General features: G+C 47.0%; 1 protein-coding gene and 1 long non-coding RNA gene across 3 annotated transcripts in view; both read right to left on the bottom strand.

The window, feature by feature from the left end:
* PRKCA (protein kinase C alpha) overlaps positions 1-20,040 on the bottom strand; it is a 383,972-nt gene that overhangs the window by 253,357 nt on the left and 110,575 nt on the right. The gene's annotated exons all lie outside the window — the stretch shown is intronic.
* LOC116875375 lies at positions 15,650-20,026 on the bottom strand. The gene is made up of 3 exons (XR_004384180.1): positions 19,997-20,026; positions 17,898-17,899; positions 15,650-15,714 (listed from the first exon to the last, which is right to left on the bottom strand). It is a non-coding gene; the product is annotated as an uncharacterized LOC116875375 (long non-coding RNA).

The raw sequence follows: 20,040 nt of genomic DNA, 5'->3' as shown, positions 1-20,040 counted from the left end.
ATGCGGGCTCCCCGCTGAGCAGAGAGCCGGATGCAGGGCTCCATCCCAGGACCCTGAGACCATGACCTGAGGCAAAGGCAGAGGCTTTAACCCACTGAGCCACCCAGGCGCCCATCTACCTTCTCATTTTTAAAAAGTAACTTTCAGGGTTGCTTTCTAGTCCTGATATAGAAAACTTAGGAAAAGAGTCCATTTGTTTTCCAACTCATTCAGACTCCCCAGTATGCCAATGTTTTATATTTGCTCTGCCTAAAACCCCAGAGGGACAAAAATCATTGCTCTGCCCCGAGGGGACAATATTTTCCTGTGACCATCCCGTAACACATTGTTGCAAGTCCATTCCGTTCAGTACACCTTCGCTGGGCATCTGTTACATGCCAGACCCTGGCCCTGCAGGAAATGAATTACCCGAGGGAGTTCGTGAGCTAATTAGCAAGCACCTGCTCTGCAATGACAAACACTCTGGGCGGTTTGGGTTGTCAGCGGTGGCTCCGATCTATTGTGTGCCCTGAGAACAGAGCGCAGAACCCATGTGAATCGGAGCACCCGTGCTTTCTTTGGTTGTATTACTGATTGCCACCAACACAAAATAAACTCTGCTCTGATAAATGCTACTCATGGGAACGAAAAAATTCAGGAGATGAATTATTAGGTCAGCAAATGCAAGAAGTCCATCTGAAGTTTCAGAAATGAGAGGGTATGTCCAAAATAGGGCCGAAGTTCATGAATTCAATACAGCCGCACGCTCTAGAACTCATGGGACACTTCGTGTAAACATAAACTGAAAATACAGGTACCAGATGCCAGCCAGACCTAAGGAAAGCTTTAGAAAAGGTGTTCCCCCTCTCATCTGAAACCTAGCCTTGGGGGTCATCTAATTAAACAGATGCTTAGTTGGAGCTGCTACTTACCACAGGAGCCTAAGAGCAGGGAGCCAATCAGAAGACTGCTTCTCCAGCCTTTGATCTACTCTGTTCCCCAACCTACTCAAGAAGGCGACACCGTGTTCAGGGTCGCACTGCATTACCCCTGCTGGTCTTCCTCAAAATTAAATTCTAGAATAGCAAGTCTTTCAAGAGGGGACGTCTTGGTATTGAAAGGAAGGGCTCACAGGACCCATTAGGTCTGAACCGTGTGACACATGGGGAATTCCCAGGTCTGCACAGATCCGGTCCCGAAAGCCAGCTGGGGCCAGAGAGCTCCAACTGCATTTCAGTCTCTGCCCCGTAAAAATGCAAACAGGTTCAGGTCCATTAAGCATCAGCTCTGAAATATGTCAGGGGAATTTCTTGGCATGTGACCCTGACGGTTTCATTCCTGTGACCTCTTCCTGGGACAGGCAGCCAAAATTTGTTCTTTCCTCTTCCACAAAAAAGTCATTTCCCAAACAAAACAAAACAAAAAACCTAAAACCCCACCAGACAGGCAGCATGCACCAACAGGTAGATACTATGGGTCACTGCCAAAAAGAGCATGAGCTTTCCAAGTCATCTTTAACCTCCCTGAAGGCCTCTAAGTGTTCCTTTGTAGGCCTCTAAGTTCATGGACATGCACATAGATCCTGAGGTTTTTGCTTCCTCTGAGCCTCGCCCGCTGGGCTTTGCCACTTCCCCCCCGCACCCCGACCCAGTTGCCCAAAGTTTCACATTCCTAGAAACCACGAATGCTTGTACTTAGGGGCTTGGAGATTTAACCCAAATGATCACAGGTGTCTATGTCAGGAACAGAGTCTGGGCTACTGAACTTATATATTTGCAGACAACGTGTCCCACTTCCAAATGCCGCCTCAATAACCGGACAGAATTAGGCAGGTTGGTGGACGACTAATGGATGTTCTTTAAAAGGCTTCACAACCTAATGAGTCTCCAGTTTACAAAATCACATGATGTGTAGGAGCCCATGAGAATAACATAGGATAGATGAATTGTTCAACAGCTAGATCAATGGTTTTAAGAAAAAAAGAAAAAGGAAAGAAATCAAGACCACCTGTGCTAAGGTGCTAGCCTGTGGTTATTACTTGGTAGAGGAATTGCATTTGTTTTCAGTTTCATTCATTTCATCTTTTGTGATCTTTTCATCTTTCATCCAGTGACCGTGTGAGACTCGAAACAGAAAGCAGAGCTCCCGTTACTTAGCCCTACACGTCATTTCGCTGGCTACGGAGCACCAGGAGTGGGAGAACTGGGCTCCGAGCAAGCCCTTGTGAAGTGACAGGGAACCCTACCTACAGCAAATCCATGGATCCCCAGCAGAGCACCTGGAAGCCAGTGGAAGCCAGTGGAGAAAGGCACAGGTGCCCCCCCGCCCCCGGCCAGCTACGACCAGGGCGTGCTCCCTAGCAGTCTTGAGGTGACAGGTGACTGGATGTGGCCCCCACAGGAGAAAGAGGGGGAAACTACAAGCAGGGACTCCCTTGCCTTTGGAGACGAAACATCTGCAGGGGAAGTGCAGGGGGGCCTGATGGAGACTCAAACACCGTCCTCACAACCTTCTTGGTGCTGAGTAGCCAGAAAGTCTAAGTGGAAAGTGATGATCCCAGAAGGGAATGGAGCTGAGTTACTTCCTTTCGTCATTTCTGCTAGGAAAGGAGGAACAAAAGCAGAGAACTGCCAAATAGATAGGGATGGTCATGGAGGGAGGGAAGAGGAACGGGTAAGTGGGAATCTGGGCTTTTCTTGCTGCCAACAGCCAGAGTTCTCTCTACTCAGGCTTCCCTTCCCGTCTCTCCCTCTTTCCTGCACGGTTCACTTCGGGGCTCTTGCTGAATGATGCCATGGCTGCTGGGTTTCAGAGAGCAGCCCCCACTTGGAGCACTAGGAGCAACTCTGGGCATTTCTTCCAGGTAGCTTCCTGCTGAAAAGTGCACCCACAGGTCAGAACACAGTACAGTGGGACACTGGCTTCCTCGCTAGTCACTCTGTTACTTGCAATAGTGTCAGACCTTAGGAAAAATGTGAATTATAATTTTCCAGGAAAAAAATTAATCTGTAGGAATGAGTCAGCCAGCTGCTCACCAGGTGCTGCCCTGGGGTAACACGTGGGAGCTGAAGGCAGCCGGAGCCCCAAGCAGCCACACAGACGGGCACGTGGAGTCCCTCAGCAGAGAGACACACAGTGACGTGGCCACAAGGGCATCTGCCGGGATCCACGGCCACAGAAAGTCATTTGTTTTCTTCCAGATCATGTAAAGAAAAAAAAAGGGGGGGGGGAGGCAACATGCTGCATAAATATTTTTAAAAGATTTTATTTATTTATTGGGGGGATACAAGAAGGGGGAGCAAGACAAGACTCTTGGCTGAGCAGGGAGCCCAATGCGGGGCTCGATCCTAGGACCCTGCGATCATGACCTGAGCTAGAGGCAGATGCTTAACGTGCGTATTTCTTTTCTAATAGGGTAACAAGGCAGTATAAAGCCAGGGAGGAACAAAGCCATTCTACAGCTTTCCTTTCTGAAAGCCTAAAATACCAAACAGACAATATGTACTTCATGTGAAAAATGGTCACTTCAGCAGTCCAGCCTCACCGTGGGATGTAGCTGATTAGAAAGAAAATGAAGTGCCCGGCGGAGCCCATAGAGGTCCTGAAAACCGCTAATGAGAAGCCACTGGACGGAGAACCCCCTTCTGCCCCACACGTTCGCAGGGAAACGCAGTCACCCGCAGGGACACGTGACTCAGACATGACCGTCCCATCAACATTCCTCAGAGTGAAGAAAGGTTATTAAATAGTGAAACCACAAATAAATTAGTTCAAAGGGGCACCAGACGCAGCTACGATTCACTGCCGGGGTCTCTTCCTGCAGAACAACACGCTTGCCCAGATAGCATAAACCATTCAAGTGTTTTGCTCACAAGGAAATTTAATGCATCAAGTCAAAAACCCTCATTTGCAGAGGAAACGGACTCCATCAGTAACATCACGGGAGTGTTTAACTCTAGATTAGCCCCCACGACATCTGCTTACGTCACAAGAAACACACGTATAGTGAGCATCACCCATTCAAAACGTTGGCTTTTGATGCTCAACGTAATGGGGTCAGCGGTGGGCTGTGGCCTAAATCCAAGATGATAAGCCACGGTATGCCCAGAAAGAACTCCCCACATCTCCTGTGAGCCAGGGCAAGATGTGGAGTCATCACTCTCTAAAATTCTCAAAGAAAACAAGGATTAACTAAACAGAGCGCCAGGCCCATCATGCATGTTTTCGGGGAAGTGAAGCGGCCAGTTGCAGGTTCCCCTTGACTGTTGGTATAGTTTTGTTATTTAAGAAATACCCTGCTACAATGAAAAATGAATCCTCTCATGGTATCCAGTGGGACTCTCAAATTTAAACCCAAGACGGGAGTCATTTTGACTTTTCTCTACGAAGTAAGAGGTCACAATTCAAATCCCCATACTGACTTCCCTTTTCTTTATGACCGAGGGGTGAAGCGCCTACTTGGGGTATCCTGTATGTACCCTGAAGAGGAAGTGGAAAGGAGGATTTCTTTATTTAAAAAACCAAAGTTTCTCCCCACTGAGCAAGGAGCCCGATGTGGGCCTCGATCCCAGGACACCAGGATCATGACCTGAGCCAAAGGCAGACACTTCAATGACTGAGCCACCCGGGTGCCCCAAAACTTTGTGTTTTTTAATGTTGGATTTTACACAATATGGAAGTATACAGAAACAGCTCCAGAAGAGTTGTAATGCTACTGGGGTCTACAATGGGTTTCCTTGAGCAGTAACTACCATCACAGAATACGGACAAGGCTCCCTTGGAATCCAAGCGATCTTTGTTCGTGGTCAACACAGCCCCTTCTCTCTCTATACATCCCTACGGTTAGAGACCCAACACGCTGGTTGCCAAACTTCCTGATATACTCTTAGGATAAGCCAAATAGAAGGATTATCCAACAATAATGACTTCCTGGGGCAGCACGGAAGTATGTTCTCTTTTTAGCAAAACAAATCTTGTTGCAAAACAGCAGATTCTGGATATTAAAATGTGGATGATTCGTCCTCTGTGTTCTGTAAATACTAAGTCATTGCGGGTGTATCTACCCAGGCGTCCGCTAGTCATTCATTCACACATGAAGTTACTGGTTACATTCTTGAAGTGACAAAATATGTGTCCGCCAAAATAGGAAAACCACCACCCTCTTTCAAAATTTTGCTAGAACTAAAACAGGAAATCACATAATTCTTGAAGATAGAAAAATCTAGAGGACCTGGGGTTTGACAATGACTTCAGATAGAGCACCATGAAAGAAGTAAACAGATAAGCTGGGCTTCAGTAAAATTAAGTCCCAGGGGCACCTGGGTGGCTTAAGGTTTCTGGGATCCAGCCCTATATCCGGCTCCTTGCTCAGCAGGGAGTCTGCTTCTCCCTCTCCCTCTGCCCCTCCTTATTTTATTTAAAAAATAAATATATAAGAAATCCTGTGCCTAAAGTCATGAGAGAGAGAGAGAGAGAGAAAGTCAAGCCATAGGCTGGGAGGAAGTATTTGCAAAAGACATTCCTGACGAAGGACTTCCCTAAAATACACAAAGAATTCTTTAAGCTCGACAATAATCAACCCAAATAAAAAAGGGGCCAAAGACCTTAATAGTGCCTCGTCAAGAAGATACACAGGTGGCAAATAAGCAGATGAGAAGGTAACTCCGCGTCATATATCAGAAAAATGCAAATTAAAATGACGAGTCATTAGGAGAACCGAAGTCCAGAACACCGGAAACAGAAAATGCCAGTGAGCGTGTGACGCTCATTCACTGCTGGTGGAAATACAAAATGGTGCATTTCGGAATACAGGCAAATTCAGATAAAACTAAACATTTTTACCATACGATCCAAGCTATGACACTGCTTGATCTTTGCGCAAAGAACTGAAAACTTATATCCTCACAAAAACCTCTACGTGGATGTTTAGGGCAGCCTTATTCAAAAATTGCCAAAACCTGGACGTCATCAGAATAGCCTCCAGTTTGTGAGTGGATAAACAGTGATAAAACCAACGGTCCTTTTTTTCGGCACTAACATGAAATGAGCTTTCAGGACGTGAAGAGACATGGAGGAAACTCACACGCGTATTACTCAGTGAAAGACGCCAATCTGGAAAGGATGCGCACTGTACAGTTTCCCCTGTAAGACCTTCTAGAAAAGGCAAAACTAGGGAGCCAATAAAAGCAAGAATAAATAATAGCTGTAACAATGTTATATAAATAAAATCAGGAAAGGGATGGACAGAGAGGAATTTTAGGACAAAGTATTCTGTTTAACACTATGATGAGGGATACATGTCAGGATACTTATCTGGAAATCCAAAGAGAGGCACCTGGCTGGCTCAGCCAATAGGGCATGCTACGCATAATCTCAGAGTCATGAGTTCAAGTCCCACACTGGGCATGTAGCCTACTTCAAATAAAAATTTAAAAAGGGGGAAAAAAAATTTAAAAGGGGAGGGGCATGCCTGGGTGGCTCAGTAGGTTGAGCATCTACCTTTGAGCATTTGCCTTCAGCTCGGGTCAGGATCCCAGGACCCAGGGATGGAGCCCCACATCTGGATTCGTGTTCAGTGGGGAACCTGCTTCTCCTTCTCCCTATGCTGCTCCTCCCACTTACACTCTCTTGCTGTCAAATAAAATCTTTAAAAAAAAAAATGTGTGCTCATATGCCTCTGTATTTACAAACGTATGAATGTATGTATGTGTAATTCTCCCTTCACACTTTAGCTGCTGTTTCCTAGGTTGTATCAACAATAAGTCTCTGGGCTTTCTTTTTTTTTTTTTCTTCTTGCCCCCAAAAGAAGGCCTTTTATGCCTCCAAGCATAGAAACATAGAAACAACCTTTTTATAGAAAGCAAACACTGTAGGTGGGAGGTAGGGGGTATTTGTGTTTTTGTACATTGCCTCTAAGGAAGCTGCCATCATTGGTGATGATGACCTTTATCTTGGCTTAGAAAAGAAGTATCCAAAAAAGGACAAGTACCATTTATGTGCCTTAGTAAACTGAGAGGCCACTGATGGAAGCCTTATGTATTTTGAGAAGGAAACCAACTGACAGAGGGAAAATGTTTACAGATCCTACAGGTAAGGTTGTAAAAACTGAAAATACCTTGGGGTAGGCTGTATAACCAGATATCCAAGTATTAGAAAAATAGAATTTCCATATGGATACAAACTATCATCTTATGGAGAACCTAGCTGCCAGGTGCCTTTTCTGTGTCCCCCCACCACCTCCCTCAGCAGCATCCGCACTGAATCGGGGACCTGCTAGCTGCTTCTTGGAATGAAGAGCCGGGTGCTTCTCTCCCAGCTGATACTTCCTCCTCTGTGTCCCGCCAGACCGATGTGGTTTAGGAACAAAGAGGAAGAAATATTGACAAACCAGGCTTGGTCTTACATGCTCTTCCCAAAACTGCTAAGTACCTTTCAGCCTCCATCATCCCAAGGAATGCACCCAGCAACCCTGACTTCAGAGGGGAGCAGATCTGAGGGCAAGAGTCGCAGAATTGGCTCCACACCCCTGCCCCACAACCAAGGTTTCACGTCAAAAGGAATGGAAATACAGATTTGAAAAAGAGAAACCCTCAAACTGCTCGTGGAGGCCGGAAACACCTCAGTGAGGTCTCACGGAACCGGCTCAGGAGTCAGGAACTCTGTTGCGTGCCCATCATTGCCGGGCGCCCAGTTAATTCTTGAGTTACCGTGAAGCCCACAAAATGCTTCTGCATCAACCAGGTGCTGAGGTCAATGGTCCTTCGTATCCACCATCAATATACCAGACGGCCCAGTGAACACTGTCTCCTGTTAAGAATGTATCTTTGAATACCTCCTCCTAGAAAAGTGTATATGCTTCAGGCCCCTGGCTGCCTAGGACCAGAGCTCTCCAGCCCTCAATGACCGCATCTCGAAATGGGCATAAGCAGCAATGAGGGCAATTATTACACTGAAATCTGGGGTCATGCTCTCATTTTGAGTATCAGAAAATGAGGGGTATCTGAAACTACTCCAAGTTCATGCTACACCTGTGTTCCACTGTAGAACTTTTGACCGTCGCTAGATAATTACCTACCTATGCTTGAATGTGCGAGATAACACAAGCTGCTTGAGACTGATCAAAACTAGTTTGGAGGGACTTTGGTTGAAAAAAAAAAATTTTTTTTTTTTTTTTAACATACAGATTGGTGGTGACCTTCAAAGTATTTGGATGTGCTTTTTTACAGAACAAACCTATCAAGACAGAGTCTCAGGGAAGGCTTTATGGATTTATTTCATTAACCTGTTTCTGTGATAAATCCTGGGTAGGACCTGTGACATGGAGCCTTTAGCCACTGCTTTGCTGGTCAGAAGCATCTCCCACCAGTCAAATCCTGGAAATGCTGTTCTGGTTCTATGGGAGCGTGGTGGCTTGCCCCGCCGGCTGCAGACTGGCACAGCGTCTAGCAGTAACAGTGGAGGATGCAACCCGGCTGGCTCTCCAAAGCCTTAGCAGAATAACTAACTCCCTGGGAAGGACAAGACAAACCAAGTTCTTGTACTGAAGCTCAGTGAGCACCAGAGCCCAAGTAGAGAGTGATTTTAGGACTGCCCCCTCTCTGCACAGCTGAAATGCAGAAACAACAGAAAGGCACAAAACGTCCAAAGAACAGCATGACACGGGGGGGCGGGGGGGCGTTGGTTAGGGAGGAGGCAGGTGGGCTTGGAAAGGGTATTATGCCTTAGCTTCCCAACCCTGTAGGTATTTTTTTTCTCTTCCTCTTCCACACAAACCCTTCCATACACTGAATGTTTAGATTCGACAAAATTTCAAGGCAGTAAATTTTTTTTTAAAGATCTACATAGTAGTAAGAACCATGACTTCAGTGACACGGCTTAGAAATATCATACAAGCGCAGCCCGCACACCGGCTTCAACTCTGCTGGGCATTTCCAAATCCACAGTCTACAATCTTCATAGACTTTATTCACAGGACTCGTCCCATCATACTGTCCTGGAAGCCAGCAATGCCCATTCCTTGGGACTTACTCAGAAAAGCAAAATAACACCCTGTGGACTGCAAATTTCAAAAACCGTGTTGGAAACAGGCAGAAAGCAAAGGTTAATTAAAAAAAAAAAAAAAAAAAAGTCAACTTTGCAAGAAAAGCTTGCATCCAGTGAGGACGGAAAACCTGCCCTTCATGAATGATTCATCCCCAGAGACGGAGGATGGATTACTCAAGGCCCCGCTGACGTGATCCTTCCTGCACATGCAGGAGCCGGCCGGCCAGACAATGAGGCTGCGTGCTCACTCACCTGGTAGCATTGTGGGGGGGGAAAGTCAGGAAACCAGCTGACAGCAATACTTTCACATGGGAAAAAAACAAAAAATAGCAATGTCCCAAATAATTACGTGCTTCTGAAGCACTCCCAAAGAAATCGGATCAATACAGTAAAAATCAGCAGAAACACTGTCCAGCTACAACCATGCTGCTCTGTCCTTGCTCTTGATGTCAACAAGGAAGACCTGGACAGGGATGGCATTATAGCCAAAACAAGACACCGCAAAGTCTTGTTTATCTAGAACTGTTAGAAGACAGGTATTTTAGAAGAATTTTTCAAGTTGTTCTGCACCTACCAAAAATTAAAAAAAAAAAAAAATTCAGGGCAGCTGGATGGTTTAGTCGGTTAAGCATGTCTGACTCTTGATTTGAGCTCAGGTCATGAACTCAGGGTCATGGGACAGAGCCATTGTCGGGCTTTGCAGACAAGCAAACCTGAGTTCAAATCCAACTCCCCTGCTTTGTAGTTGGGTGAACTTCAAGTTGCCTTAGCTCTCTTGAGTCTCTACATCCCCATATAAAATGGAAATCATATACCCCCTGTCAAGTGCCTGAAGCATAGTTGGCATTTATCCTGGGCTATTTCCCTCTTCCCCTTTTTGCTTGCTCTAATCGGATGTAAGCTGGGAAAGACAGCAGTCAAACTTGTAAAAGGATATAAAATTCTTTTCATCATTTCGTGAATATTTTAATATTAAAGGTCCTATCACAAAACTCTAAGTATTTATCATTACTCTCAAATATAATGAAGCCATGTGCAGAAGGTTCTGAAACTTTCCTTAAAAAGCCGTGCAGAAGGGACTCTAGCGGGGTACAGCATGCCACTGGGGGTTTTGTGATCACTCTTTCGAGTACTCAGTTTTTGTTTAATTCTGGAGTCTAGGCTCCATTCCAGAGAGTTGTAGATTTCTTCGAGCCTTAAATCAATGTTTCAGATATAACTGTTCAATGGCCTAAATAGAAAGCAGATTCATTCACACAAAGAGCCCAACAAAAGAAGGGACACGTCATTGCAGGATTCTGCAAGACAGGTTTTCAGTAGCATCTCACATTTTAGAGGTTAAAATCCACATACTGCCCGCCGCTACTTCCCCTCCATCAACTAAGTAGTCTGGAGCTCTCGTCTTGGGCTTCCTTCATTTTTGGAAATCACCGCCTTCGCAATAGGACCTTGTGAAGGTTCGAATGTTGATGTCCGGCTGCTTCTTCAAACCAACTCAGTGGATGAAAGAGGACGGGTTCTTGCACTCAGTAAGAACCCATGAGGGCATCAAGGCTCACTCCTTCATTTGGTAAAGAATAGAGGTCTGAAAGAGTCCAGGAGGTGATCCAGCAGCTAACTCCGTTATGATAAAGACTAACCTTTGCAGAGAGCTAAGTCTCCAGACTGCTCTGTAGGGGCTATCCCAGCCACACTCCTCCCCTCCACTAAGCAAGCCCGTACATCTCTTCAATCCAAACCCAGAAGAGAGCACTACCCTCAGTAGAGGCACAAGTGTGTGTTCTCCTGATCCACACAGTCTCAAAACCGAGGCTTAAGAACTCCTCTTTTCGGGATGCCAGGGTGGCTCAGTCGGTTAGGCGGTTGCCTTCGGCTAGAGTCATGATCCCAGGGTAAAGGGATTGAGTCCCACATTGGGCTCCCTGCTCAGCGGGGAGCCTGCTTCTCTCTCTGCCTCTGCCTGCCACTCTGCCTGCTTGTGCTCTCACTCTGACAAATAAATAAATAAAATCTTAAAAAAAAAAGACCTCCTCTTTTCTGCAACGAATACCTAAAATAGCAGAGATGTTACAGAACAGGAAAAGATTCCAAGACGACTCTATTCCTTAAATTCTTATTGAAATATTCAATTACTGTCATGATCACTCTGGGCAAAAACAAGTCTACCCGAGTCCCACGAGGCACCCTCCCTCGGCCACACTGGTGGAAGCCACTGGCATTCAAGGCACACCTAGCATCCCAAAGCCAGCCTAAACCACTGGAATGCCTCCCTGCCAGCTGTTACTCACCACTCTTTCCTTCCAACCCAGAAAGTTGTGCCTCTGAGGCTCTGTGTGCCTCTCAGTGGGACAGCCACGGGCAAGAGGCGACTGAGGATGCCCTGGCCTGGGAAGCCAAGTCGGTGGAGGGGAGGCAAGGGGATGAGGGAATTTTGCTGCGGGCTTTTGTCTTTCCTCTGACACCTACACTTAGCTCTAAATTAGACCCCAAATCATCTCATGCAGTCGAGCAGTGAACTTGAAGCAAGCACAGAAGTGGGGCCTGGAAGCTGGCCAGCGGACAACTTTTGAGTCTAGATGTTCAGGGATCTTCTCCAATCTGCTGCTGAGAAAGACGGTGTCACCCCCGGTCAGGGTCTGACTGTTCCAAACCCCGGCTTCCTACAGAGCCGTGGACAGAAGGGAAGGAAAAGGAAGGTCAGCAGAGACTGTTCAGAGCACTTCAATGGGGGCAGGACAAGGGGAGACGACAATGAATGGCAGTGTGCACCCTCCAGTGAGTGAGTGATGGAGACACAGGCGTCCAATGGCGGAGGGGAGGTTACCACAGGCTCCTGGGGCCTGCCATAACCACACACCACACACCAGGGGCTTTAATGTAACACGGATGAGCTCTCTTACAATCGTGGAGGCTAGAGGTCCAAAAGCAAGGTGCTGGCAGGGCTGGTTCCTTCTAGAAGCAGAGGGAGAACCTGCCCCACGCTGCTCTCTTAGTTTCTGGGGGGGCTCCCAGAAACTCCTGGTCCGCTTTGGCTTGTCAACACATGGCCATATTGTTTACCTCGCCACGTGGCCTTCTTCCTGGGCCTCCGTGTCTTGACGTGGCTTTCTTGGGAGGACAACAGCACTGGATTTAGGGTCCATGCTGACCTACTGTGAGATCTTAATCACACCTGCAAAAGTCCCCATTTCCAAAGAAGATCACATTGTTGAGATTCCAAGCTGGCATGAATTTTGAGGGGATGCTGGTCACACCCCAGTACAGGGAGAATGAAGACAAGGGGCACACCCTAAGAGGTTTCTATGACCTTTCCACTCTCCTGCTCACTCACAGATTAAGAATGAAGGCAGGCACTTCGGGCTCTCCCTAGCCCTGAGTTCTTAAACCCTAAGTAGAAGGAAAAATCACGCTCAGATACGACCCCAGTTCAACAAGATGCCACAAGTGTGGCCGTTCCTCTGAGCATGTTCCGATGGGCTCGCAGGCTTGGCACCCTGTCACTTTTAAAGGTTGATGATGAGAATTTTCAGGAATGTGGGCATGAGAGTCTGGGCACTCGTGCAGGCTTAGCAATTCACATCCTTTTCCCGGAAGCCCCGGCTCAAAATGCTTTGGGGGACCCCTTCTCCTCACGGCATCAACACAAGTGGGTGGTCCTTTCTCTCTGAAAACCCAGCATTCCTGGCAATTTTAGGAAGTCTAGGTGGCAAGAAGAGGCACTTCATTTTTTTCAGGCACATTTGTGAGATGTGTGGGGAGCCAACTAAAATTAATGAACTTTTCTTGCCAAAAAGAACTCAGCTCTAAATTCGGTCACGTCCTGCCAAAGTGTGTGAATGAAGTCAATTTGTGAGGAAAATAAGAACATTCCAAAGGAAAAAATCAAATACAGGCAGTCCCAGACGCATTTGTGCTGATCTAAAGATATTCCTCTTTTGAGAAAAAAAGGAGTCCATTCCTGTAGCTGAGGTGACCACAGACACTCAGCCACCCCATTACCACTCAGCATGTCTCTGCCATCGGCCTCCACTTCCCTCTACAAATCCCACCTGCCCCCACTTCCTGTCCCCTGGTCAGGCACCTCCCCTTGCCCGGCCCAGCCCTGGGTCAATGGTAGCGTGGCTGCCAGGGTGAAGGAAAGGGAATCCTCCCTCCAACCCCTCAAAAATGTTCTTTGATCTTGGGATTGGCTACCTTGAAAACCTTAAACTTGCTCAGATCTACCTCTTCCAACCCCAAATTTGGGTTTTCTTCCAGAAAGTCTGCTTTAGCTCCTTGATCTTTACGGTTACCTGGCATTTTAGACCCATGTCCAGCTTGTACTTGCCTGTCACTGATGCAATGCCCACCTAAGCTGGTCTGCTCCACTGTCCATCCCCTCGGAAGCTGACACACTGACTGAGGGGCCCCCCAGGACCTCAGACCGCCAGAGCTACCATGTGCCAGCCACTGCCCCGGAGAGGAGGGTAGGCCTGGCTCAGCCAACCAACTGTAATTTTAAGCTGAATACAATTAATTTTATAATTGTGAGTCATTCCAGATTAATTCTGATAAAATCAAATCATGAAACTAGGGCAGAATGAAGAATGATTTCAAGAAATCAGACGTGAAGTCTCCGTAAATACTTGGTTCACGTCTAATGCTGACGGCTCACCACCCTATCAGCTGGGGTTATTGAGGGGAAAAAAACGGACTTAGCTCAAAGACACAGAGATCCTATCCTGCAATCTTAAAAACCTGCTTGGCCCTGCTATGGGTCTGGAGGGAAAAAAAAGAAAAACTAAGGTATTTTGACTCCTATCTAAGCAAAATAGCCCTACTGAAAACCTAGAAAGATACATACTTACATCAGGGAGAGAGGAGAAAATAGAGCAGATTTAGATCCAAGCAGAAAAGAAACTCAGAAGTGTGGCAGGAAGCTCTAATCTGAGCTCCTTCCCAGTGTTGTTCTGCTCTCAATCCCAGTTCAATCCAAGACCTGACGGGCTTGGAAAGGCAGCAAGTGGATCCATCCCTGAGATCGTAAGGGGCAGAGGCAAGGATGGTGCAGAATCACGTGCTGCTGGGTAGGTGCTGGTCCCCGGTCTCCCGCTGGGACTCCCTGAAGTCTCCCGCTCCTGAAAGTCCCAGAGCTTCTGCCCCAAGCCACGAGGCCCACCCTCCGTGGTTTCAAACCAGGGGTATTTCCACTTCCACAACCATGGAGCCAACAGGAAGTGAGGAGGATGATTTCCTGCTCCATTTCCTAGGCCACTATGGGGCCCTCCAGGCAAGACCCCCAAATGCCTCTCTTTACCCACCATGAGTCATCGGGTCAGTGCCCCTGCTCACTCCCTCCCACACAGTGGGGGTTAAAACCACCCTGTGGAGCAGGACCCCAGCCATGACAAGTCCCATCCCCTCCGAGAAATGACAGTGTCTGGGATCCAGACAGTCACTGCAGAAATGGGGTCTGGAGCCCATCTGGGGGTTTCCTGGATGTTGTTTTAGCTGCAGATGCACAGGCCCCTTTCCTGCAGGCCCATGCACAACACAAACAAGCCAGGTGTGTTCCTATCGAGAAAGGAAAATGGAGGTTCCTGGGGGTACACGGAATCTCCCAGGGAAGGACAACCCTAAAGGCAGAACCGTGGGCCGTTCCTCATTCCGCTCCAGGCTGCAGAGCTCCTCCCCAGGTTCAGTTGCCCCGTAAAACTGCACAGGAACACCTGTCCCTCTCTGTAGGGCCCAAGTTCAGGGCTCCCCCCGGCAACACCTGTGCTGCACCTGGACCCTGGGGTCCCTCTCCCAGTCCTGTCTGGGTCCTGTCTCCCCGGTGAGTACGATGCTGGCTGTGAGGAAGAGTATCAGCCTTCCAGGAGGCGATGTGACACACCCAAACACAGAGGAGACCACAGACTGGAGACACTTCCCTTAGATACAATGAAGCCAGTTCTCGTGTTTTCAATAAATCAAATGCTTCAGGCTCCGTGGATCGTAAATTCCCCGCGAAGCCCCCATTCTCTGGGGGGTCAGTCTTGGAAGCACCCCTGCTGCGTGGAGAGACCAAAATCGACCTCACAGAAACGAGGGAAGTGGGCTGTCAGGTGATTGTCTGCTGTGGGCTGCGCCGCAGAAAGCCCTCATCGGACTGATCTCAGCAATGCCCTGCTTTCGCTCAACTTTCTGGGCAGCTAGATTGAGACAGAATCAGAAAGGTATTTGCCTGGAGGAAAAAAAAAAAATTTCTGTCCCCTGGCCTTCATTACAGATCACCCTCGTGTTAGCCAGATGGTACAGAAAAACCCAGGCTTTGTGAAAACTTGGCTTCGAAGCCTTTCATTGATGAACAGGGGTTGCTGGGAGTGCTGTGGAGACACAGTGTGGGGAACCTTCTTTCCTCCGGCTGCACACCCCCTGCCCTGCCTACCCCCAGAGGTTTCGATGTCCAGGCATTACTGTGACCAAAAGAGCAAACACAGGTATGATCAGAGCACCACGACTCCCCCCAAAACACCTGTTCCACTCTCTCGTGTCAGAACGTGACAATGAAAATTACTCTAAGTGGACCTGTTTTAGTTAGGGAAAAAAAGTACATTATGTCCTTCTAGGAAGGAAATGTAGACGGCATATGGCCCACACGTTATCAAAACATCTTCACTCAGCTCGTCCTAGGAGAAAAGTATTTCTAATTCTGTACTTAAGATTTTGAAACTAAAGACCCCTCCCTGACACTAACTTCAATTATAGTCTAGCCTCCAACTCTCCACTTACAGACCACACGTGGAAGAAACCAAACGCACAGCTTAAGGGTGAGGAGGATTCCGGGTGTCGCCTGGCCAGACCCGCACGTACATCTCTTATTCACTTGTAAAGACGAGCACCCATGTCTACTCTCTCGGGCTCATTTTTAACCAATACACCATCTGGTTCATGAAATGAAGCATCAAAGAGAGAAAAACAGATACCCAGAGACTCTATTCACTTTGTGGTTTCTTCTGAATCATGTGAAACACATGAACTCTTCCTTTTACTTCCCAACACGCCCCACCCCTTTCTTTTTTAAAGGGAGGGAGGGTGAGAGCCACGGAGTGGGGTCATGGTACTCACACCCAGTAGGAAACCGCCATGTGGCAGTTCCAAACCATACCACTTTCTTCCAAAGTTAAAATAAAAAAAAAAAAAAAAAAAAAAAAAAATCAGGTTTTACCGGGTGCATGAATCAGTGGTTTTCAGAATCTATGGGGCACAATTTACAATATACTATGGTGTAGGAACCCATAACTGGGCAACCAAAATATCCCAGTGTCAGCCTGTCCTGAACTGTGCACTCATCGCTGTGCATGAAGGGGGGTGCCCAGAACGTACAGAGTCAAAAGTAGTAAGTGTGTGGGTGAAAGTCACAGGAGAAACCGCCACCGGCTCTGGGCCCTATCCTCGATTCCAGCTCTCCGTTTCCTCTAATGCCTCCACTTTCCTGCGACGTGTCTGTTCCTCTCCATCTAGCACCCCCCTGTAGACTGAGTCACCCTCCTTCTACGAACCTGATGCTGATCTTCCCGAGGTACTGCATCAGGAACCAGAGCTCGCTCAGCAGACTGTGTGGCAGGCCTTTTTACCTTTGTCTTATTTTTATTTTTTTTAATTGGACACATAAGCACTAACCCACTGAGGTACTGTTATCTCTACAGAAGGAGGAATTAAGACAAAGAGGAAAGCCCCTCCCGATCCTTGCAGACAGGGTGGGAGACCTCGACCCTCTGGTCCCATGAACCTTCCGTAGCTGTTCCCTATGTTCATCTCTATGACATGAGGTCTCTGAGGGTTCGGCCCGGCCCAGGGCACTCGACAAGCACATCGCTTAGGGATGACTGTGGGGATTAACTGCGTCGTCAAAGGTCACTCAGTTAATAAGGGCCAAAGACCTAATTCCCAAGCCTCCGCTCTTCCTATCCATCCAATGAAATTCTGGCAAAGCTGTCAATGATACTTTAAAGACAGAAACAGAAGCATCCCTTATTCCCTAAAGGAGGCCTCCTTGAAAATGAAAACCAGACTAAACGAGAAATCACTTCTTAAAAGTAATCAATACAGGAGTTCGATCCACGGTGCCTCTAAACACAGGCTTCTGGCAACAAAACACACCCATGCCCACATCTGAGGACGATCAGGGAGCATTCACCAATGAGAGGTTTGACTCCTTCTGCCTTCTACAACAGTCCTGGTCTCCACTCAACCACGGCAGTGGTCACACAGTGTGCTGGAGGGACACACCCTACCAACAACAAAAGCAGCACAACCCCAAGTCTAGGCACAAGCCCCTGGTCCCGGTCTGCTTATATCTCGTCCCTCTCACTTGGCACCTGCCGTTCTGCTTACAAAGGTAACAGCTCTGGGCCCAACCACCCAGCAGACAGCAGGCTTCTGTATTTGGCACAGAGCCAGGGACACGGAAGCTGAGGTCTGGTGGGAGAAAAGAAGGTTGAGGTTGTACTACTGGATGGACAAAGATGTTTGATTTAGGAAAGTGAACAGCCAGGTTAGATTTGCTGCTTTGTCTATGTTTTTCCAAAGCAGGAGGACTAAGGAATGACAAGGAAAAATACCTCCATTTCCCCAAGTATTTGCTCTCTTGAAAGCACATATAGCATGTTTAAGTTGTGTTTTCTCAAAGCTAGGCTCTCTTCAAAATACTATAAACCATGTGGAGGAAAAAAAGAGAAAAAAAAAACTGAACAAAACAGCCAGATTCAATAAATTTAAAATGTTACTAGATTTGTTTTGCCAAAATCTTTTTTTTCTGAGGGGTCCGCAAAGGTGTTACAGGAGAATAGATTCACCTCACTTTTCAAAAGCACCTTTTTGTTGGGGGGGTAAAGTCGTATGCATATTTTTACTGCTTGTCTGGTTCAGTGTGGGGCAAGTCAAAGAGCCAGGGAAATCACAGTGAGTTCTTTTCAAAGTACAGACTTGTTACAACCTGACAAATCTGCTCATGTGTTTGATCACTAAATTTGGATTTTTGTGCAACTAATTTTCAAAATAAAGACATAGCACCAATACAGAGACTTTCTAAAGGTTGAAAGCATTTATGAAGATATGAGTTCCTTCCCAATCTGCCACCCTCATTATACCTCACAGTTTTAAGAGAGCAAAGCATTAATGGGTCTTCAAGAGCATCGCAGAGCTGAAACGGCAGGTGCTTTCCATCAGGCACCTTCAGTTTCCACACCAGCCTTCAGCTCTCCCTGAGCTCCAAAGTAGCAACACTCACCCTTTTTTTTAACCAGATCTTGTTTCTGCCGTACCACATTGATGAGAACACACTGCATTAGGACAAAAAGGTCTTGGGATCCTCATTCCCTTTAAGTTTAGAAGCACGAACAAAAAAAAATAAAAGCAGGGCATTGGCTTGTTAGGAAAAATGGGGGGGACAAAATGGAACACAAAGGTCTCCTTTTACCAAGACTGCCTTCTGAAAAAGCGAAGGTTCACTGTGCAATCTCAGGGTTTAATTCAATCTGATCCATTCGCTGTGTTCTCTGAGCCACGCACAGAGCTGAACTACAGACACAAAAAATGAATCTGCTATCCTCACCCTGTAGATGCTTTCTGCCCAGCAGAGGCAATAAACAAACAACCAAAGACCCCACACACGGTGCAGGGCACAGACACAATGCTTTGGGGGAGCAGGCAGGGTAGTGAGGAGTTCCGTCTAGGATTTCGGAAGATGCCAAGAACACAGGAGAACCCGCTGAACAAGGGGATAAAAATCTTCACTCTCCTCCTCCGAGCTCACCTGGCTGTGTACAGCCAGAGCTACACAGAGGGGGTTGAGGGAGGAGCTTCCAGAGGAAACTGAACCAGCTTGGCAAAGACACACATTAATTGTTCTCTTCTTCCAATTCGCTCCCGAATTACCCCTGATGCCTCTCCTCTGTCTCCCTTCCATATACATCTTAAGGGTAGGACACTTCCCTTGCTGTCCACGCATAGCTAATATGTTAAGGTTCCTGCCAAATACAGGACTTACCCTGGTGATTTCTTGGCCTGTCTTGTGTTGGCTTCATATTGAAGTAATTCTGGAACTTAAGGCTGTGGTAAACAACGTTTTACATTTAAAGAATCATCTGCTAAGTGAAGTAAGAGAAACATTTTATGATCTCTCCTAAATTTAATCTAAATTCTAAATTTTTAAAAAAATATTTTATTTATTTACTTGACGGACAGAGATCACAAATAGGCAGAGCGGCAGGCAGCGAGAGAGAAGGGGAAACAGGCTCCCTGCTGAGCAAAGAGCCTGACGCGGGGCTCGATCCCAGGACCCTGAGATCATGACCTGAGCTGAAGGCAGACACTTAACCCCCTGAGCCACCCAGGCACCCCCTAAATTCTAAATTTAATCTAAATACAAACATACACAGATATATACACCACACTCACAGATACAGGAAAATTGGTGGTTGCTAGAGGCAACAGGTCAGGGGTGGGAGAGATGGGTGATGTTTTAAAAATAGTCCTTTCGGGGCGCCTGGGTGGTTGGTGGTTAAGCAGCTGACTTCGGCTCAGGTCATGATCTCAGGGTCCTGGGATCAAGTCCCACATTGGGCTCTCTGCTCAGGAGGGGGCCTCCTTCTCCCTCTCTCTCTGCCGCTCTGCCTACTTGTGATCTCTCTCTCTCTCCCTGTCAAATAAATAAATAAAATCTTTTAAAAAATAGTCTTTTTAACAAATGGTGTTGGGGCAATTGGATACCACGTGCACAAGAACGAAGTTGGGTCCTCTACTGCACACTGTGTACAGAACGCATCATTTGCCGATGTCAAAGCTACAACTACACAACTCTTACGAGAAAACATAGGAGTCAATCTTCACAACCTTCGATTAGGGGATGATTTTATATGTAACGTCAGAAGTATAACCCACAAAAGAAAACATAAATTGGACAAAGTTTAAAACTTCGTACTTCAAAGGATACCAACAAGAAAGTGAAAACAGGGGTGCCTGGGTGGCTCAGTGGGTTAAGACTCTGCCTTCAGC

The sequence above is a fragment of the Lontra canadensis genome, unplaced genomic scaffold, assembly GCF_010015895.1.
Source record: "Lontra canadensis isolate GAN:19392208 unplaced genomic scaffold, GSC_riverotter_1.0 scaffold41, whole genome shotgun sequence".
Lineage (NCBI taxonomy): Eukaryota > Metazoa > Chordata > Mammalia > Carnivora > Mustelidae > Lontra > Lontra canadensis.
The sequence above is the reverse complement of the archived record's forward strand: the minus strand, read 5'-3'. Positions and strand labels throughout refer to the sequence as shown.